The 23,694-nt window shown below is 43.8% G+C and overlaps 1 protein-coding gene across 1 annotated transcript in view; it reads right to left on the reverse strand.

Annotated features, from left to right (window-relative positions):
* The window catches only part of ROCK1 (Rho associated coiled-coil containing protein kinase 1), a 212,652-nt gene that overhangs the window by 177,516 nt on the left and 11,442 nt on the right, over nt 1–23,694 (reverse strand). The window lies entirely within an intron of this gene.

Below are 23,694 nucleotides of genomic sequence, written 5' to 3' on the forward strand. Positions count from 1 at the left end.
CTTCCCCCCTCCTCCGTCCCACGGTGGTCTCTCTAGGCCACTCCTAACTGTGGCATGTAAAATATTTACTTTCCCGGGCTCCAGCACAGGAGCAGTAGGCAGCTCTTGGCTCGGATCAGGCGGAACTAGCCGATCCCAAGTCGGGTCCACTCTACTGCGTAAGCGACTTGCGGACACAACTAGAATCGGCTATTCCCGCTTGATCTGAGCAGAGAGCCACTACTGTGCCTGTGCTGGAGCCGGGGAAGGTAAATAAGCCTGACAATTTGTCGGCTGTAGTTTCGGAGGGGCCTAGAGAGACCACGGTGGGACTGACGACGACGGGGGAAGCCTTAATCAGATCCAGAGGCTTCCCTCTCCCGAAGTACGTACCCCCAGGGGCCCTTTTTTTAGTACAAGTTTTCTTTAATACTCGTAACCGCACAAGCACAGAACACTCCTGGCCACAGTATCACGATCAAGGAGGCCTGCCGCCAGGTCACAGCATGTGCAGTAGTGTGCAACTTGGCTACGACGTGGACTTTACCGGGCCGCACAGTGGTTCAAGGACATTGGGAAGAAAGCCAAGGACCTACAAGATAAATCACCTTGACTTACAAAGTACCTCATGCATAAAATCTAGGGGAAAAATATTTATGTCCCCTTCCAGTAACCAATGAGTTTATTCAATCTGAATAGCAACTAGAGAGAAAACTCAATTCATCAATGGTAAGCCCATGAAAAACATGGCGGTCAATTGTTCTGCGGCTGTGGGAGGTTTTTTAAGCCTAATTTTTTTTAATCATGTAGCTAGCGCAAGTGGTATGCGGGGGGGGGCCTGTATCGCGGTTGGTAGCGGCGCATCGGCGGCGATCGACCCGAACACGCAGCAAGCAAAGTGCTTGCTGCGTGTTCTAAAAAAAAAAAAAAATTAAGAAAATCGGCCCAGCAGGGCCTGAGAAATCCTCCGTGGCGGCTTACCCCTGCCAAGAACCATACAGATATGACATTGGCTTCCCCTAAAATGACTATGATCCATACACTACATGATACATACATAAAACATATGACTATGGTAGGGATTAGATTGTAAGCCACTCTGGGGGTACGACTAAGTGACAAGACAATATACTCTGTACAGCGCTGCGAAACATATTGGTGTTCTATATATACACAAAATAATAATAATAATAATAATAATAATAATAATACAGTGGTTATTACTGACAGATATAAAAATCACATCCCTCAAGTGAAAACACACACACAGCATTACATTAGAAAGAGCTTTGCATTTGTAAATCACAAGCGCTTAGAAAAGCACTGCTAGTGGGTCCCAGGCCTGAATCAATATAAATGTAGAAACATGAAGAGGAACTGAAATGGGCAAGAGAGTTAAAGAGTGAGGGAAAAACAATATGGGATGATGGAAGCTCAGCTCTGCATTGGAATGAAGAGAGGCTATTTTAAGCATAGTATGTGGGAGACACTTTGTGCTGTCATAGTAACAAGCCGCGTATAAAGCCTAAATTGTGGCTGCTCCAACTTTACTTTTTATACACTACGAAACCCACTGATCAGTCATGCAGAATCCCGAAAATAGTTAACTATTCACACCATGACTCATTAGCAACACATAACTCCTGTGAGGACAACATGGCCAGTAAATGTATACAGTTATAATTTATGTATGCTTACATAACCATGATAAACCACCAACTTTACAACTCAATATTTATAAAAGGAACTTGTATGTTTATTGGTGACTGTGCGGCCACCAATCAGAAGTGCTAAACTACAGCCAATCATGACAAGGTCACTGCCAGTCATTGGTCACAATCTAAGGACACAATGAGGAGTTTTTTGGTTTGTTTTTAAATTAATGGTATTTGAACGTTCTGCTTCGAATTAGAATCACAAACATACTTTAACTATGTATCTGGGGATGTGATATTCATGAGATATTGTCATTTATATACATGTATGTATATCACGGAGAGTTTGATGCAGCTGTCCACTCCCTGCACTGCCAACCCCACCGCTAAACGGGTTAGGCATCTCAGAAACGCCTGTAGTGAGGAATCATATCTTTAGGAGTAAAAAAAAAAAAAAAAAACTATAAAATGAATAGCCACAGCTCAGAGGTATAACAGGCATATTATCATTAGAGGATTATTGAAGCAAAGGTGGATGGGAGCACTGATTTTGTTGCATGTTGTAATTTTTTTTAGAGTTTGCAGAGCGCAACACTGCTGCCCCCATGACACAAACAACACATTCTACTCGACAGGGGCTGTGGCTAAACTATAACAAGGAAGAAACTTAGGTCTCTGTAACAAGAGATGTGTACATTGACACATTAGAAAGGATAGCCATATTAATCAATGGGCTCATTTACATATATTATTAATTTATAACGCACTAACATATCAAATTTACAATTGGGCGGGAGGGGGAAAAAAAAAGCTGTATGCTTTTTTCCCCTACACAGTCATGGTTTTGTATTTAACATACTATTAACAGTCGCACACATTTAAAGTTGCATGCTATGCATTGGGAATCATGCATGTGAATATGAGAATACAGTAGTAAATAGGAACAAGGTCCTAAAGTAATATATATTATTATTATTTTTTTTTACAAATGTCTAGAAACTGTTTCCCATAAAAAAAAGTATTTAAAGCTTTAAGGGGTTTTCCTTTCCCAGAAAAGGTGGGAAACCCCGTTCTTTTCATAACTGGTGTAGCCACTGATGATTTCTCCCTACAGACTCCCACATCTAAAAATGTAATGCTCTCAAAGTCATCAGGATATGGAGTACCGGTATAGTTTAGTTTTTTTTTTTTAATTTGTCATGTCAGCAAAGACTATGGCCTAAATTCACTAAGCTTATCTCCTGTCTTTAATAACTCTTCTAGAGTTGTTACCATGGTGATAAGGCATGTAGCATTCAGGAAACATTTTACCTCAGGCAAACCTAAAGTTAACTCTTCTGTCTTTAAGTTAACTCTTCAATCCTTAAAATAACTCCAGAGTTAAAGACAGGCTGTTTATTAACTGCATGTGAAAATAACTACAGAGGAGGTAACTTAACTACAGAGGAGGTAACTTAACTACAGAGGAGGTAACTTAACTACAGAGGAGGTAACTTAACTACAGAGGAGGTAACTTAACTACAGAGGAGGTAACTTAACTACAGAGGAGGTAACTTAACTACAGAGGAGGTAACTTAACTACAGAGGAGGTAACTTAACTACAGAGGAGGTAACTTAACTACAGAGGAGGTAACGTAAGGAATGAAGAGATAAGATAACTCTCTTGCTGTGTGGTGGTAAGTTTTCTCTTGCCTTATTATCTCCAGCATGATCTTAGTGAATTGAGGCCAATATCATACAGAGTAAGGTTACCCATCTGTGTATTGCCACTGAAATGGAAAAAAGGGTTCCATGTCTGAAAGCAAGATTCACCTTATGGGCTCTTGCACACTTCATGCGATTCCTATTCCGATTTTTACGTGATTTTACATACGATTCCAATTTGCGATGTTTATTTGGTACAGCATTCTGCGTTTTTCTTTGTTTTGATAGCATCCAGGGAAAATCAGATTTGCAAATTAAAATCCCAAATCAGATTTGCAGTGGGCAGGGGGCCAAAAGGATATAAGTTAGTTTGGCACATAAATACATATTTTATCCAATTGCCCTCAAAGTGCGTCAAAAAGGTGAAATGGAGCTCTTACATCTGGAAACAAAGATTTGGCCACTACAGTCTAGTACTGCTCAATGGCAGCTATAACAGTCATGTCAACTGCTGTCCATCTAAAGAACCTGGAAGTAGGCAGGAGATGAATCTGTTAACGACTTGAGTGCGGCTCCTGTTAGTCGAGGATGAATTTCCAATAACACAGATGTAAGACTGATTCTTTTTCCCCAGCTTGTAGACCCACATTTACCAAGCTAAGGATTTGCACATTGCAAGTCTTAAAGCTTTCAAAAGCTCCCCAAAAGGCAGTGAGCAGCCGTATAAACCCAAAAGCACAACTTAAAACACTTGTGGAGTAAATGTCCAGCCAGTGGCGTAGCAATAGGGGTTGCAGAGGTAGCGACCGCATCGGGGGCCCCTGGACCAAAGGAGCCCATTATCTATCAAATTTTCTTTTCATTGGTGTTATGCTGGTAATGAACACCTCTATATGTGCATTGCATAGTGGTAATCCTTAAATAACGGTTTCCTTAATGTTATTACACATCTCTGACACTGAAACTGTCCTTGGTAGGTTTTGGGCCTCCATATCAACAGAGTGCTTGGGGCCCCATGTAAAACTCGCACTGGGGCTCCAAGAGCCTCAGCTACGCCACTGTGTCCAGCTTCCACTGTAGCAGTACATGGCTTGTTCGAAATGTATAGGGAAACCGTGCTCCACCTCCCCCTTCCAGCCTTACTAATATCTCATCATCCATGCAGGCTTTTATCCAGATAATTCAAAGCAAGCAGTGCTGGGCTCCACTGGTTATTCAATGCCATCCCACATGGGCCATAACACTGAGGTAGTGAAGCCTCCTCCCCTTTTGCACAGGGCCCTTTGTCCAGTGTTATGGTCAGGGGGCTCTTCCCCACCTCTGGAACAAAGACAGGGTCGGGGAATGATATTAAGGGGAAGACTTGAAAGACAGTTTAAAACCTTTGACTGCCATGGACAAAATAAAAGGTACAGTCTTGCCAAAATCCATGAACAGTCATTGCCAAGATACATCTTGTCGGGGTGGTCAGAGGAGTAAAACAAGCTTATGGCGGCATTAGTGAGCACGAAATGCATTTATCAATAATGCATTGCCTCCCAAAACTGAGAAAGTGTAAATTGTCTTTTTTAATACATTAAGTTCTAATTTTAGATTCAATTTAATACATTTCCTAAATGTTTCAGCCTGGATTGGACAAATATCTGGAGTCAGTTAGGCAGTTCCGGAGGCAACTAACATCCACGGTGTGTTGGTATCCGGGCACTAGCTGACGCTGATCAGCTGGACATCATGGATGGATGGCCTTTCACCAGACTGATTTGAGGCATGCTACTTTAGGCAAGTGGAAAGCTCATGCATGTTGCTATTGGCTTTACTTCTTACAAGTTTTTAGATGTTTCAGTGGATGTTACTGGATTTGATGTGTGCTCTAAGTGACTGCACGTCTCCCATACTGGATTTAGGTGTTCCTTCACATGGAATAAGCGTGGCTAAGCCATCATTTGCATTTGCAGTTGCTTGTCTACTGAACTGTTCATAATTTACAAAACCTTTGCTTTTGCTCCTGCCACTGCCTGCTTGCAAGGAACACTTTTGCATTACAGTCCTGTGCCTATGCCTGTATGATTCAGGGCTGTTGAGTCGGAGTTGGAGTCGAGGAGTTGGGGCAATTTTGGGCACCCGGAGTCGTGGTTTTAGAAACCGAGGAGTCGGAGTCGCATGATTTTTGTACAAAATCCACAGCCCTGTTAAGTATTAGACTAAGGAGTCGGAGTCGAGGAGTCGGAGTCTGAGCAATTTTGGGTACCCGGAGTCGGAGACGTGGTTTCAGAAACTGAGGAGTCGGAGTTGGAAGATTTTTGTACCAACTCCACAGCCCTGGTATGATTGCTGTAGGTTTGTGTGATGTGGCAGCGCCATGTATGCACAGAATGGCCATGTTACATGATTTTCAATTATATGTTAATCAGTTTTCTGTAGTTTACAACAGGGCTGTGGAGTCGGTACAAAAATCCACCGACTCCGACTCCTCTAATTTGCATAATACAATCTTGTTGATTGAAAGTATGCAACATGAAAATCGTCTCTTAACTGCCAACGCTTAAGAATTTTAAAAGACAACTGAAGTGAGAAGGATATGGAGACTGCTATATTTATTCCCTTTAGTCATAGACTAAAACTAGTCCTTGGTAAGAGTACAAAGAACAAAGAACATCTATCAGGCCCTAGGCAATGTAACTGTGGGTACGTGTAAGAGTGATGTGCAGGTACTCTGCAGGGGAACAAGGAGATTCTTCCTCTATTACGCATTCTTCATGCACAATCTGAACCAGGTTTATGGGTGATAGACAACACCTCTGTGTTCAGTATCCACAACGTTCTCATTGGATTCCCTGCAGGACGTGCATATGTAGAGTATAGTACTACTGTGTAACAAAGTAAACCTGAGACAGATGAAATTAAAGTTATATACATACCTGGGGCTTCCTCCAGCCCCCTTCAGGCTAATCAGTCCCTCGCTGTACTCCTCTGCCACCCGGACCTTCTGCTATTAGTCCAGGCACTTCAGTCAGTCTGGCGTGGTGTGCATGAACACACTCCGCCACGAGCGTACTACATCTGCACAGCACTATTGCGCAGGTGTAGAACGCTCCTGGCTGTGGAAGCGGCATGCAGCCGTACAGCGCTGACTGGCTGAATTACCAGGACTCATAGCAGAAGATCCAGGTGGTGGAGGTGGAAAGCGAGGGACTGATTAGCCTGAAGGGGGCTGGAAGAAGCCCCAGGTATGTATAAAACTTTTATTTTCATCCTTCTCAGGTACCCTTTAATTTGTAGTCACCAAACCAAATTTTAACAACATATTAAATTATTTGATTTCATGAGCAAAGAGTGCATACATTTGCATGAATTAGAATCAACGCAGAATTAATTCCATCTCATTGACCATCTCTATTAGTGACACGGCTACACATCAGGCTTTATTCTTACAGCATAGATGTTATGTAGTATATATAAGAGATTCCTGTGTACACATCATATATACAGTCACAATCAGATGTGTATATCTGACTTTAAAAATACGGGGACTGCTTTATTGAAGCAGCACACGTAGCTAATTTTGATTGGTTTATTTCATTTTTGTGGACTAAGCACAGCTATTACTGTATGTAGAAATTATTTATGATTATTATCTGAGAAATAGAACATTTTATCATATTTTCTATTTTAATTACAGTTTAAATTCATTAGGAGTCGGAGCATTTTTTCCCGACTCCAGGCATCCAAAATTGCCCCGACTCCGACTCCACAGCCCTGGTTTACAACAAAGGTTTGGTGTTTGATACATTTTAACCTGTCTTTTTCAGCGACTTGGCAAGTACTCCCCCACCTTTCTACCCTACTGTTTATACACGCGCACACACACATACATGTTTTCAAACTTTTAGCCTATCACATGGTTAGTGGGTGTCTTCATAGATAATAGCAGTTGCTGCTGACTGTTTTTTTCCCTCGTCTGCCAGCAGTAAAGAGATGATGACCTGCAAGCTCAAGGTAGATCGAAAAACATGAACAAATGACATGTCGAATATCAATAATTTATTGATCGATCTTCAATTTTTAACTTCTCATTTTGCAGTGTACTGATTTATTTTTTTCTCCGTAGCACAGTCTTTCAGTAGGGTTCCTCTTTAAAATGAGTTGTGGAAGCAGTACGCTTTACATGCTAATACTCCCAGCTCTTCTCTATAGAGATGGGATAGTTAAAAGGTTAATCATCCCCTGATGAAAACATGCAAGGTGGGCTGGTGCACACAGAGCGGCTTTTTCAGCGTTTCTGCAGCCGCTTGCGGCTGCGGATACGCTTGGTCAATGTATCTCAATGGAGTGGTTCACACCAGAGTGGGAGGCGTTTTGCAGAAACGCATACGCCCGGGGTGAAACATTTTTTGGATTGCGGATGCGTTTCTGCCTCAATGTTAAGTATAGGAAAACCGCAAACCGCTCTGAAAAACGCCTGTTCAGAGCGGTTTTGCCGGCGTTTTTGTTACAGAAGCTGTTCAGTAACAGCTTTACTGTAACAATATATGAAATCTACTACAACAAAACCGCTACACAAACCCGCAAAACGCTAGCTGAAACGCTACAGAAAAATAAGAAAAAGCGTTTCAAAATCTGCTAGCATTTTGCGGATCTGCTAGCGGGTTTTGGTGTGCACCAGGCCGGTGTCAACAAAGGGTAAATATGGAATGATGTCAGGGCAGCTTACCCATAAAACTGATCCTGAGTTCAGATCTTTGAGATATTATATTTGTCATCTGAAACTAATCTTTTGTGATTGTTTCAGGTAAAAGTCTGCCAGTAATGTGACTGTTTTACAGACAAACTTGCTTACCACTCTGCCCAGAGCCGAGTTTTTTTCTATGGAGAAGGGAGAGGTAGCAGAAGAAAAATCTCCCACCGACAGCCACTGCTAGGAGAAAATTGTAATCAGCAGTTTCCAACTCGTAAGTGAATATTGTGGGATCCATGTACATAGCGTGTAGTAGTCTGTCATCCAGAATGCCTGTCTGCACATGGCTTTACTTTTCTTTCTTTAATAATGGAGATAAATGTACTGACCCAACATAAGCATTTCACATTACACAAAATAAATAAATGAAAACAGAGTTCCCGGGTTTGTGCATTTGTCTCCTTTCAGTGCTCTCTCCCCCGTTTCCTTGCTGACCCAGCATGTGGTTTAACCAGTGTGTCAACACAAGAACAGCACCAGACCCTTCCGATCCTAGACTACAGAGCAGAAACAAATGACTATTTTTCTCAGCAGAAACAAAATGAGGTGATGAGCAAACCATGCTTAGACTGCACTTCAACAAGCCATTTTTAAGACTTCCAAAATATTTCTTTAGTTACTTAGCAATCTCTCACACGCCCCGTACAGTGAATTTTAATCACTCGTTTGTTACTAAAATAATAACCCTGGGAATGTGACTCTTCCACAATCTCTCTCATTTTGTTAACTGATAGTGTCCGAGCACAGAAACAAGTTTTTCAGATTAATGCGGGCGGTGTAAATCAAACTTCAACATTTTCCCTTTCACACTAATCTACTTCCTTTAACAGCCAGGACAAGTGGCTCATTGTTAAATTTCTTCAAGATATTTTACTCCGCATATTAATGTACCTTAACAACAATAAACAAAGCCTTACGAAAACCAACACTTCAAGGCAGGGCTTCATGTGGGATTGCATATTAGCATATCACAGCCCAGAGAAAGAGAACTTATTCCAGTTCTGTGAAAACGCAATAAGGCCCACATTCGGCAACAGCATTAGCATCCTATGGGGATGCTAAGAGACTGTGCTTTGATGAAACAGCATTTCACACTCCAGCACTGCTTGTGGCCTATGGACAGGAACGCAAGAAGCCTGCAAGTCTGCATTTCAACTGCATGTTTAGCATGTATAAACTATAAAGGATAACTACAGAACTGATTTTTACTCATAAAAGGAGACACCACTTTCCTTTTTCCTGAGAAATGACCCCGTTTCAATGTTTCACAGCAAATAACACTAGCAATTTTCAGGAACTTCTTCATGGATATCGCACTGTTACCTCATCATTACCAAACACTTGATTGCTTACCAAAATTATTGTTAATTTACGGTTAGCCAGGAAAAAAAAAATACTGAGCATGTCTTGGTGAATTGAAGCCAAACACACAAAAAAAAAAACAATGGAAAACCAGAAGCAAAAAGGAGGCAACTGAGAATAGCGCCCATGTCTGTCTGTCAAGGATCGATATCATGGAAAATTTTAGCATTTAAAATGCATGTAGGATGTACAGCTGTCCCAGAGTAAAATGCACTAAAAATTGCTTTCCCCCCCCATGTAGCCAGCTGCTTTCACAGTGGGACGTTACAGGAGCACGTTAGAGCAGCCTGTAACGCACCCCCACCGCACAGCAATGAAAAATCAATGGGCTGTTCACAGTGCCCACATTGCGTTACAGTGTAACGCTGCGCCATAATATAACGTACTGCATGCAGTACTTTGTAAGCGGCAGAGCCGCGTTAGACTGTTTGCACATGCTCAGTAACGTTGGGGAGGAGCGGAGAGCGGCCAGGCACATGGCTAATTAATATTCACTGCACTCAGTGACGTGCAGTGTTTACTTCCTGGAGCGGCCGCTCTGTGCGGCGATTGGCCGACGGGACCACGTGATGCCGCATGCGTCCAAGAGTGCGCATCACGGCATCACGGACGCCAGAGTGAGCTGCACAACGCGGCTCACTCTGACGTCCAAAGCAGGGAGCACCAGGCGTTGCGTTAGGGGCACGTTATGCGACCATAACGTCCCCTAAAACGCAACGTCCTGGTGTGAAACCAGCCTAAGTGGTAAAAATTTGAGAACTCTGACAGGTTCTGGCTTAGTCCATCTCCTAATAGGGAGGTCTCAGGAATTACTTTATTTTCAAAAGCACTCCCTGGACGGAAGTGGCCCAGTCCAACTGTCATATTAGTCAAAGTCTAACTCTGTGGATTAATTGAGGAAAGTGTGAGGACTCTTTTCCACTAAATGAGATTTTGATTTTTGATGCAGTTTTCCATGCAAAAGAAATCCTGCATGTTGCATTTTTTCCTGCATTTTTCTTCTTGACAGTCTGTTAACGGTATTCAAAAATAGATGTGTGCACCAGGCTTAAGTTATGCTATATGACGAATTCTGTTGGGCATACACGGCTTGTTTCTTATCAATCGAGCCGCTGATGGCTCGATTGATAATTTCCGACAGGTCAGATTGCCCGCCGGATCAATTCCGCGCTCATTACCGGCGGGCAGAACAATAGAAAAAATGAAGCGCTGATTAGCGCTGATTAGAAAGCACCCGCAGGGACGAGCGGGAATCAATCCGCACACACGTGCGGTATTGCGCTGCTGGCTCGATACCGGCGCACAATCTAGCCGTGTATGCCCAGCATAAAACGTGTTACCATAGCAATGCTCACATTACATGAGTGGGTCACACTAATTGCGTAACTCACAGTACACTTCCATAAGTAGTACCGGTAATATTGCGGTGTGCTGCCTCCACGCAGCAATATTACCGCTGATATAGGCCTATATAGTGTTTTCAGATGCCATCAGCATTTAGTACGTTTTAAGCTGGGCATACACGGTTAGACAGTTTATCGAGCCATCAGCGGCTCGGTTGATAAGAGGAAACGAGCCGTGTATGCCCAACATAACCGTAGCAACGCTCGCGTTACTGGATTACCACGGGTCCCACTAATAGCGTAACTTGCAGTAACCTGCTGCCGGTAGTAATGATAATATTGCCTTGTGTTGTCTCCACATGGCAATATTACCGCTAGTTAGTGCATCAGGCCCATTGTAAGACGACAACTTCTCCAGAGTCATTTCTGCAATATAAGCTGAAGCAGGATAAATTATAACATGTATATTTCAGTAAAAGTCAAATCAGCAATAGAATTATACTGTAATATTTAACAGAGGCTTATTTTAGTTTTTTACACTATCACTTTAAAGTGAACCTAAATCCTGCAACATGACTCCGTCTTCACATGTAGGGCAGCCAAATAGAATTTGACAGAACCAACTCACAGCAATCAAAAGTTTATAGTGTTTATTTGTTGTTCTGCAGCCTGATATGAAGGCGCACAAAAATAAGGTAACTTTTCCATCTGTATTTGCTCAATGCAACCCATCACAGCTAAGCAACAGCTATAATAGCAACCATCAACTATTGATTGCTGTGAGCAGGTTCTATCTAATTCATTCTGGCTGCTCTAAATGTGGAGTCATTGCAGGTTTAGGTCAATTTTAATAGACAGCTACTGACAAGTTTATCAAAATTCTACTTTTATTTAAAAAGGAACTTTACTGAATATAAAAGGCAATTAACAAAATTTCTTATTCTTTACAATATTACTTCATAAATTATTTAGTCAGAGTTTGCCCATTGTAAGATCTTTCCTCACCCCAATTTAAATTCTTAAATTTGCCATTGGTGCCATCTTGACTGTTGGCAATGTGCATCTCTGTGAAATGTTTATCCACACTGTGTTCTGAAGCAAGCAGAAACACCTGGTCTCCCAGAATGCTCTGCGAGGAGAATTCAGAACAGCTCAACAGCCTAGGCTAAATGTCACTGGGAGGGTGTCTACATACCAATTTACAGCTATGTATCAGCAGCACAGAATAGTTTGGCGCTTTATAAATCTGTATAGATTTCGGAAGTGCTGCTGAAGCTGAATCCAGGATAATTAACTGCATTCTGCCATATGGTAATACAGTGCCTTCGTATACCTGAGATGGGTAAAGAAAAACAAAAACATTTTTTGTCCCGATCTCAGGTTCCCTTTAAAGGGTACATCCGAGCAAAAATAAAAACCTTGCCAGTCGGCATCTACTAAGCCGCTCGCGCTCACGTGGCCTGGAGCGTACTGCACAAGTGCAGTAGTTCTGCACCTACACAGAATTCTCCAAGCTACGTGAGTTCGCTCACACAGGCGCAGTAGATGCCGACCTGGCGAGGTCGGCATCGACAACGGAGGGGACCTCGGGCCACCGGAGCTGCAGCGAGGGACAGATAGGCTGCCAGGGAGGGAGCCCCAGGTAAGTAGATCTTGTTGTTTTATTTATTTTTGCTCAGATGTATCTTTTCAGCTTGTGTGCTTACAAATGTGTAACAATTCTCGCAAACCACCAAATGGGTGTGTCACTGCCTGCTGTCAATCACTGGATTAGTCCAAAAACAGAAATTCAGTAACAGGGATTCCTGCTCTGAATAACTAGAAACTAATCATTCCCGCACCAGATGAGATATGTAAGTGCTTATTAATGCTGTAGCCATATTACAAGGTAGTAGTGCAGCCTGAGCCTACTTTCGATTTTTTTGACATTTACAGCTAGCTGCTGCTTCAAATACAAATTTAAGGCTACTTGCACACCAAGACGTTGCGTTAGGTGCTACGTTAAGGTCGCATAACGTGCACCTAACACAACGTATGGTGCTGCAAGAGCCGACGGTAGAGTGAGCCGCGTTAGGCGGCTCGATTCCTATAATGTCTCCTAGAGTGGCGCTGATTGGCCAGCGGGTCCACGTGATGCGGAGCGAGACACTCCGCATCACGTGGTCCCGCCGGCCAATCAGCGCCCGCCAGTGTAGTGAATATTAAGTAGCCATGTGCGCGGCTACTGTAGCTGGCTCTCCCCGCCTCCTCTCCGCCCCCCACTGCGCATGTGCAAACAGTCTAACGCGGCTATAGCCGCTCCAACGCCGTAGCATGCTGCACTTTGCGGAGAACGTGCAGCGTTACATGTAACGCAACGTGGGCTGTGTGAACAGCCAGCTTGTGTTACATTGCTGTGCGTTGGGGGAGCGTTACAGGCGCACTAACGTGCGCCTGTAACGTCTTGGTGTGCAAGCAGCCTAAAGAAAAAACAAATACAAAAAACATTAAATTGCAAGAGACTGTGTCACCACGAGCAATTTAAACCAAGAGCATTTGTATAACCTCAAATGTAACTGCTATTTCTCCACTTCCTGTACCAGTCACATTAGTTCCCTGTATGTCCCCAGCACATGAATGGAAATTCTCACAGAGGAAGACAACAAGTGACAGATGCCAAACCCTCTTCATTTATTCAAAACTTTCTGTAAGAATTTGAGATGTAAAGTGAAACTCTACAACTGAAACTGTTTAGTTCAGTGCTCTATATTGTAGGGATTTATGATAAGCCTTTACTTTAGTCTGCTTACATGCAAGAAAATAAAGCATGCATTCAAAACACAGTTCCCAACAGAGACAGTGACATAGGAGCATCCACGTTTCTTGCCAGTGCATTATTTCAGGTGTGGAAAACTATAATGGCTCCTACTATGTGCAGTCAATTTCTTCTGTAGCAAGCAGTGTTCTTCCCAGGCTCTTTTAGCCGGGTGCTCCACCCGGCTAGTTTTGGTGACCACCCGGCTATTATCAGCTCACCTCCTCCTATTCTGTAAGCAGAGTTGCACACAGAAGCACCGGCCCTGCATTCTCTCATCTTGCCCCACCCGGCTACTTTTTCTGCCGCCCGGCTGGAAAAAAATTCTGGGGAGAACACTGGCAAGATGGGAAGTTTCCAGGCTGTCTATACTCCACAAAGAGAAGCGAGAGTCCCGGCAAAAATAAACACTATTTTCTGCTTGAGTCAGTTTTCGGATTTCATATCTAGCTAAATAAAGTTTTGAAGAGCAACGACATAAGTTTGGAGTTTTACTTTAGTATAATAAACCAGCCTTACAATAAAGATTATTTTTACTAAGCTGAGTGTGGGCCCTTTTCCACTGCAAAACGCAACTGGAGACGCAGTAGTGTGTTTTTTGTGCTTTTTTATGCGTTTGCGTTTCCATTTTTCTGATTGGCAAGTGTTGTCTTCAAAATAGATACTAGTGGTTAAATCAATACAAAACGCATTTCTGTGCGTTTTTCATGCGTTCCTATATTTTACATTGAAACGCAAAAAGCATCATAATCGCACAGACATGCATTTGCTTTTTTTTTTTTTTTAAATCGGAATGCAGCAGTGGAAAAGACCACCCAAGATTCTTATTTTAAACAGGCTGCACTTCAAAATCAGCAAACGCGTGCGTTTTGCTTTTTTTGGGGGCAAAAACGCAGCTAAAAAAAATAAAATAAAAAGACACATCCTTTACAACTGACACAATGATTACATGGAAGGACACAGCCAATAGTACATCGGATCTGCTGCAACTTCTGATCTGGTGCTACTGAGCTTCGACTGAGTTTCGAGTTTTTTTTCTGAGCAAACAGTGATTAGAGCACATATATACTCATAGTACCCCTGAACTGAAAGGGGCTTCACTTGCTCTTAGTGACATTTTAGGAGTGGTGCTCTGACATATGTCACAGCACCATCCTCAGTCTAGTGTCCCGTGGTCTACACACTAGTCAGGCAAAATCTCCGACTGACTAGAATGTTGATTATGGGCAAGGAGGAAGTGGCAGCTATCCTCCATTGGAATCCGCCCAATCACGCCCATTTTTTCCACCGCCGCTTCATGCCATAATCTGTAAGCCGCACACAACAGCATAACTTACATACTCCCACTATTGTCTCTTAAATCCTGCCAGCTTTCCTGTTTCACCACAGTGTTCTTTTGTAAATGCCTCCATTTTCACATCAAGTGTGCTGACCTGGAAGTACTACCGGGTCACTTCCGGGTCAGCGTCATTGCTGTGAAAATTCCGGCATTTAGGAGTGGACACTGATGGAATGAGAGAGCTGACAGTATGGAAGCGAAAGCAATGGGAACTCTGGTAGGCGAGTTATGCTGTGGGTTTGTTATTTATTACATGTTATTTACAATTCAGGAGTACTTAACTAAACCGATGAAATAATATCTATAGCTATTCCTAAAAAAAAAAAAAAAAAAAAAAAAGTTTTCTGAAATCTCATTTGTATTTTTGTGATTAAAAGCTAAAAACATAAGTCTGGGACCGCAACTGGGTGGTACGCGGGGCTAGGACTGCACATGCGCAGTAGTCCGCGACTGAGCAGAGTTTGTATTTTAAAGTAGTAAAAGTTTTAATAAAGCCAAACTACTGCATACTAATTAAAGAAAATGTGGTGGCAACTCAGTAAATCAACTTGCAGGAGCACAGCAAGATGATATGTGCAAACTCCGCTCACTTCAAAGAATATAGATGTGAGCACAGCCTTAGGCCTTGTAGAAGGTAACAGGTGGCATATATGTGCCTTTGCATTGTTTGCGGTGGTTAGTCTGGTGAATATAGCACACAAGCATGCCCCACCCCTACGAACAACCTTACCAACACAAGTAAGAATCTAGAAGTGTACAAGTTAGGCCCGGTTCACATTAGCATTTCAGGTCCGGCTTCCCCGGACCGCTCCGTACACAGCGGATGGTGAATGGATACATTGTTAATATATGTATCCATTCACACTCGTGCGCTGTCCGGATCCTTATCCGATCCGGGAACGCAGCTCCGGGACGGTCCGACTTTTTTTCAAACATGCACTATTTTTCAGTCCGTCCCGGTACGGCTGCAGACCCGGGCCGGATCCTGACCCGAACATGCGGCCCATGCTGTGCAATGAGAAACGGATGTTTCTCATCACACTGGCAATAGGACCGGATGCTTCCAGCATCGGTCCTATGCCCATTAGGGGGCCCGGACTACACACCGGTATCCCCCATGCTTGCGGTGCCTTTCTGGCACTGCAATGTATCTAGTTCTGGCTACTTTATTGTAGCCGGAACTGATACATTCCGGATCCGCAACTTGTGCCGCCTTGTGGCCACCGCAGAGACCCGTACGGTCTCTTTGCGGCCCCCGGACCCCCGGACACTTGCGGACTCGAACCGCAAGTGTGAATGGGGCCTTAAGAATCTAAAAGTTATGTACCGAGATTAAACTTCTGACATCCAAAACAATTGCTTGTGATCATTCAGCAAAAAGGTCTACTGTCTGCACAACCATGTTCCCACATCTACAACTACACTCTAAAGAGAACCTGAAGTCACATTTATCATAGACCTGTTTAAGTACAGTCCCAACCGTACAAAGAACCAGCCTGTGGTAATTTTTTCCTATCACTGTAAGCCCTCTTGCACTACAAGAGCGATTCCGATTAAAAAAAAAAAAAAAGGTACTGCATGCTGCTAATCTTGTCATATCTGACAAAAATGTCAAAAACACCTGATCTGCAGCATGCTTGTTCAGGGTCTAGGGCTAAATGTATTATGCTGGGTACACACGTTGCGATTTCCCGCTCGATCCACGGGATCAATTAGATTATTTCCAACATGTTCGATCGAGTTTCGATGGATACAGCCGTCGATTTTGCATATTAAGTATGCAAAATCGACGGCTGTATCCATCGAAACCCGATCGAACATGTTGGAAATAATCGAAACGATCCAATCGATCCCACGGATCGAGCGGGAAATCGCAATGTGTGTACCCAGCATAAGAGGCATAGGATCAGCAGGGCTGCCAGGCAATTGGTATTGCTTAAAAGGAAATAAATATGGCAACCTCCATATATCTCTCACTACAGTTCTCCTTTAAGGTGAACATTAAGGGTACAATTTTTAGCAAATCATCATATTTTTGATAAGACCATTCAGACTGAAAGAAATTATTATATTTTATCGATCCATATCGTTAAAGGACTTACGAGGCCAAGTCCATCAAAAAAAAATAAAAAAAAGTTAGCTACCTTGCTCAGCTTGTAAAGCACGGAGGACGCCGTCCGCGCCCTCCGTGCCGTTCCGCCTGGTCCCCGCCGCTGCACAGCCCCCCGAACGGTCCCCGACCGCGCAGCCCGGGTCGGGCTCCCCAGCCCTTACCAAGATGGCCGGCGGAGCTGGCCGCGGCTGCGCAGTCCGCATAGCCGCCAGTGCGGCTGCGCAGCTCTAAGGCCAACCCCCCGATCCACGCAACAGTAGCGAATCCAACTTGTAGGAATCCAACTTGCAAGTATATCTCCACCAGTTATCATTTCTATGTAAAACTCCACCAAGCAGAATGATCATTGTTTTAAAGGGAACCTTAAAGGGACTCCGAGCAGTGCAGAAACTATGGAAAGATGCATATCATTTTAAAGCTCTCTTTCTCCTCTTTCCAATGATATATAAAGCACCTCCCTACGCATTTTAGTTTTCGCTATTTTCGCTATTGAATTTGCCACGGCCGCGATTTCTATCGCGAAAATAGAGAAAACTAAAAGGCGTAGGGCGACGATTTAGGTGTCGCCAAAAAGAGGAGAAGGAGAGCTTTAAAATGATATCCATCTTTCCATAGTTACTTGTATTACACAGGACGACACTTTCCCCAGTGTCAGCAGCTCCATTCAGCAGAATGGAGCTGCTGACTTTAGGAAAAAGTCGCCCTGTGTAATACAATGTAACTATGGAAAGATGGATATCATTTTAAATCTCTCTTTCTGGCGACACCTAAATCGTCGCCCTACGCCTTTTAGTTTTCTCTATTTTCGCGATTGAAATCGCAGCCGCTGCAATTTCAATCGTGAAAATAGCGAAAACTAAAAGGTGTAGGGCGGTGGTTTATATATCATTGGAAAGAGGAGAAAGAGAGCTTTAAAATGATATGCATCTTTCCATAGTTTCTGCACTGCTCGGAGTCCCTTTAACTGAACGGGGAGGTAAAGAGTTTAACTTACCTGGGGCTATTACCAGCCCCCTGCAGCAGTCCTGTGCCCTCGGAGCCGCTCTGGAATCCTCCAGTCCCCTGCTGTCACTTCGTTTCGTTTTTGACGACTCACCAGTCGGCCGGCCGCCATGCATATTAGCATTAGCCCCAGGTAAGTGAAACTCTTTACCCCTCGTTCAGTTAAGGTTCCCTTTAAGGAAACTTTTCAATAATGTGATCGTTTAGGATCGATTAAGCCCATCAGCTTCTGTTTTTATGCAATATGATCGGAATTATCTAATTGAAAAAAAAAATGATTGCTCACAAAAAAAATGTACCTTGAAAGAGGAACGGTTGTGAAAATAACGAAATTGATAAAATTGCTTTTTTTTTCAATAATCATTAATAAATTGGTCAGTGTTAGCCCACTAAAATCTTTCATTTCCCCAAATTTACATTCTGAAATGTATCAGATGGTAACATCTCTAGCACCAGCAGGTGATTGGATATTGACTGTCGGGATCCAATCCCCTTGGACAACATCGCTGGCCTGGCCTGTATAGACGCCGGTCAGCTATGTAATGCGGGCAGAGCTCTGTGCGTATATGATGGACATCACACAGCAGGAGGGAGTGCGGCATGCACAGTGAAGTTGGTCGTCGCTCGGCTAAGTTGATTTGTTGGACGTATTGCTTGCGGAGTGGTAGTCGGGGTTTGCTGTGCATACGCCTATCGGCTGAGGTGGCCGTTAACAGGTGACTTAGTAATGCGTGCGTATGAGGCTTTAGCCATGTCAGATTTGCAAAGCCAAGTGATTCATACATTGTATTCCCAAGCAGCAGTTCACAACATAACACCTCCTGCTCACCTTTCTCCCTGCCCTGCCCACAGGCTGGTACAACTACTCAGCAGAAAGCCATGCAAGAATGACTCGGCAGGGTTTGCTAGTACATGGTACCCAGAAGCAATCAGATAAGGCTTTTTCAAGAGACTTCTATATTCTGCACATTCCTTAACAACCCCCAACATTAGCTGCACATTTGCAAGTAAACAAAATTGATGGATGAGCTGAAGTTTTACCCATTGGGTTAATGACCTTTTGATTTGTCATATAATCTTTATTATTATTATGTAGTATTTATATAGCGCCGGCATATTATGCAGTGTATATATATATATCTTGTCACTAACTGTCCCTCAAAGGAGCTCACAATCTAATCCCTACCATTGCCATATGTCTATATTATGTAGTGTAAGTACTATAGTCTAGGGCCAATTTTTTTTTTTTTAAGGGGGAGCCAATTAACTTATCCGTATGTTTTCGGAATGTGGGAGGAAACCGGAGTGCCCGGAGGAAACCCACGCAGACACGGAGAGAACATACAAACTCTTTGCAGATAGTGCCCTGGCTGGGATTCGAACCAGGGACCCAGCGCTGCAAGGCAAGAGAGCTAACCACTACGCCACCGTGCTGCCTTAATGCATTTAAAGGCCCGTACACACGTCCAACATGCACACAACCACATGATAATCGAATTGGATGACAATTGGTACTGCCAAGTGCATGCCCGACCGACAAAACAACCAATTTCGGGACAGAAATTGGCCGCACAGTCGATCGTGCATGCTGGAAAATTTCGTGCCGAAGTTGGTTGGTGAGGTGCGCGGCGGTACAGCGGCCGAATTGCGAACGAGCGACAAGACCACAAAACCCCCGCCGCTGCAATGTATAAATGTATGCAGTGTGTAGTGCATTTATACAGTACCTGTCCGGTGTCAGCCTCCACGCTGTTTCCATCCATCTCGCCGGGTTCCGCATACACGCCGGCGGCGCTCTGACGTCACAAAGGCGCATAGCGGCTGACGTCAGACGCTATGCGCCGCTAGCGTGTATGCGGCTTACCGGTGAGATGGACGGATGGACCCGGCGAGCTGCTTCAGGACAGGTAATGTATAATGCACTACATAATTTACATACATTTATACATTTTGGGGGCAGCGGCGGGGCGGACAGCGGTGGCTCAGCCGATTCCCTGATGATTTCATGCTGAAATCGGACAGGAATCAGCCTGTAGTGTATGGGCAGATTAGATTACAGATAAATTTGTCTCTCGGTTGATTCTGCCCATATTCATTCTAGTGTATAGACACCTTAACTGCATATCAGACCAACATAGATCCCACAGTTGGATTGGGAAAACCGCCTGTTACCAGTTGCTCATCAAGTTGTTTGCATGCATACACATGCCTGATTATCATCCAACAGACTAAAGTCAGATGATATTCAGACTACAGGTTGGTCCGTGTGTACTTAGTTTACCAGGAAGCCAAGCATTGGACGAATTTTCAGAAATGTTGCCAGTTATCTTTTCACTACCACCTTTACAATAAATTCTTGACAGTTTCTCTTGCAAAATTTAACTGGAAAATACGGTAAATTTTTAGGAAACTGCCAGTGGCTCAACTGATATGGGCATAGTTTTATATTGTACTAGTAAAAAGGCAAAATGACAATATACCACACACAAAAAAGTATGCAGCAACATGCTGCCAGGCAATGAATTGTTTGGAGTGGATGAGTTATTGTGTATTTTAAACCCAGAAAAAGGATATTAAATGCACTAAAATCTAGCTTTCATAGCCTACCTGTGAGAAAACGCGGAAAAGCTGCCGCGTGCGCTCGGAACAAGGCGGCTGATTCCGCGTTCAACGCGGCGGTTTGCAAGCGTGGGCCTACATCTGATAGTATGGCTAAACGCGGAGAAACCGCCGCATGCTCTGATAGCGGTGCGGCTGGTTCTGCGTCCAGCGCGGCGGGTGGTTCACAACACATGTCTGGTGTGGCTGGGACTGATAGTCCACACAGGTTCATAAGGACGCGCGCGCGCTGAGAGGCAGAGCTTTTATGACAGCCAGAAGGGAGTCAGCTGACCAAGCCGGTCAGCTGACGTTGCAACCAGTTCCCATTGGTCCAGCACTTAGGGGAGGCGCTGGATAGCGCTGTACTATATATACTGGGTGCTGGTCATTTACTGGTTGTCTGCCGTTGCGATCACTACGTGGAAGCACTCAGACCTTTTGTCAGAATCTGTGTTATTCTGTTATACTTTAGACTAGTTCCAGGGTGTTGATGATCACGGAACTCACACCCAAGACTAGGCATTGTTTATTATCTGTTATGTCTTTCTGCTTTCCTGACCACTCTTCTGATCACTGATTCGGTACCTCGCTATTTCTGATACACTGTTGCCAAACCCTGCGTGCCTTAGGATTACCGAATCAGTCTCCTGTCTTTGTACTTTGTCTGTCTGTGTGTTGCCGACCTGGCTTGTCCGACCTCGAGAACTATCTCCTCAGTTAAGAGATAGTTCACAGATCAGTCAGTGACATCCTGCCTTTGGTGTCACTCACGGTCTGGGCCTTCCTACCCCTAGCCTGGCTCCTCCCTGCGGGAGAGTCCCAGGTTACTGGAAGGTACTTGTTTTGCAGGACAGTTCTGTCTACTGCCCTGAAGCCTGTTCTCCAGATATTGTCCTCAAAGTATTACTGTTGCACCAAACACTCATATCACTCAGGTATCCAGAGGTTAGTGATATATCTGATTATCGGTGATACTGCAGATCAACAATAATCAGGTATATCTGCATTTTTGGTGATACTGCAGATCACCAATAATCAGACCCTCTCTGTGTTACACCGATCCGTTACACTACCATGGAAATTCATCATCAAAGGGTCTCCCCATCTTTACATAATGCATGAGTAAAATAACTACAAAGACACCATTAACACTGCATGTCAACACATGTAACCATGTGAAGACACAATAATAAGGATCAAAAACACATGACTGCATGGATATAAGGAAGTGATGAAACAAGAAAGTCCTGGATAACAGAACTGATTTTGAAGAGATCAGCAACTTTGTAATACTCTTCACTTTTAGTGAGAAGAGCAAGATACTCCTGAGGTGAGTGTGACTACAGCAGCTCTTCCTGTTTCTGTATCAGGCATCAACTGAGAACAACTATAAAAACAGCAGGCTAATGTGACACGCTGTGGTAAAATACAAATCTCTAAGTCATATAGTGGATCCAGTACCCAGGAAACATGAAAATCTTCAAATAGCAGCCCTCTGTCCTGAGTGTATGACCCATCTGATTTTTATGATCACCTGGCTATCGCAATGGAGCCCGCCCCCCCCCCCCCCCCCCCCCCCTCATAAAACTGCCAGCAGTGACAGTGGTCTTACAAAGCTAGGCATACATTACAGGTTGCCTAACAATGCTGTAACACACTTGCAGTGAAAAGAAGGAGAGATATAGGTATGCCAAATGAAAATACAGGGACGTTTGAATTGGGACAAACAGTAGTCCAGACTCCTGAACGCCCTGAAAATAGGAAATTTGACTCTGTGGGAACAAGTCAAACATTTTTTGCAAAAAAATAAAAACAATTAGGGGGGGGGGGGGGGGTGCATTAAAAAAATTCAAAGAAAACTTGGTTTTAAAACTTGGTAACAAGACATTTTGCTGTCGTACACTATACTATATAGGGAGTATCAAGTTCTACATACACATTTTAAAGCAAACCTGTGATCTGCTGCTGGGACCCTCTGGGAGTTTGGGTGGTTTACGCAAGTTCAATTCAATATCAGGCTAGAGTCACAGTGGTCAGTTGCAGGGATGGGTTCACGAGTAATCACAAGTCCGTAAGGAATCGAATTCATTATTAAAATAAGCCTTAATTGCCGCAGCTGTGCGGCTGGATGATAAGGGGTTATTTACCCATAATTCTGCCATCCTGCCTGCGCTCCAAGCAGCTTGCACGAGTCCTATTGGACGTGTTGCAAGCCTCACTACACGCACTTCCTCCTTCCGGCTTGAAGGAGGAAGAGCGTGTAGTGAGGCTTGCAACGTGCGTCCAAGCTGTTTGGAGCACAGGAAGGACAGCAGAATTATGGGTAAATAACCCCTCATCCAGCCGCACAGCTGCGGCAATTAAGGCTCATTTTAATTACGAATTTGAGCCCTGACGGACTTGTGATTACTCATGAACTCAACCCTGTTATAATGTGTGTTAACTGCAATGGAGACTGGCCACAGACATTAATGCAAAGCCTGCATGCAGCGATTTAGATTAACGCAATCAGTTACAACACAGTTCTGTGAACAGGCAGTTCACAGCCAGTGAGTTGACATGCTAAACTATTTTGCATTGCAACTGAGCACTGAGAACTAGGCCTCAAAATTGTAATTACGTATAATCACAATTGCAAAATTTTATGTGAAATTTTCCATAAGCGAAATTAACACATTACAGTCATCACTAGGACAGGAGGCACAGTGGGCAAAGGTGGTATAGAGGGACACAGTGAAGGCAGAAGTGGCACAGAGGGGGATACTGAAGTCACAGGAGAACACTAGAGGCACAGGGGGGGGCACAGAGGAGGACACTGGAGGCACAGGGGGGCACAGAGGAGACACAGGGGACAGAGATGACACAGTGTTTAGACTTATGTAGGCATTCAGGTTAAAAACGGACCAACAGTCCCTAATTTGTTCGTTAACCAGGGACTTTCTGTACGTACACAAATCCAATTTTGATTGATCAATGCATGGCCAATTTTACCATCATTGTGTAGTAAACGTCTGGGGAGACCACTGAAGGGTCATATGAACTGCAGAGGCTCCCTTATGATCCTGGTCGCCGGTGGAGCACGCCCTAAGTGACTGCAGCCCTGAAGGGATTTGAGTCCACCAGGAGA

Source organism: Hyperolius riggenbachi, chromosome 5 (genome assembly GCF_040937935.1).
Source record: "Hyperolius riggenbachi isolate aHypRig1 chromosome 5, aHypRig1.pri, whole genome shotgun sequence".
Lineage (NCBI taxonomy): Eukaryota > Metazoa > Chordata > Amphibia > Anura > Hyperoliidae > Hyperolius > Hyperolius riggenbachi.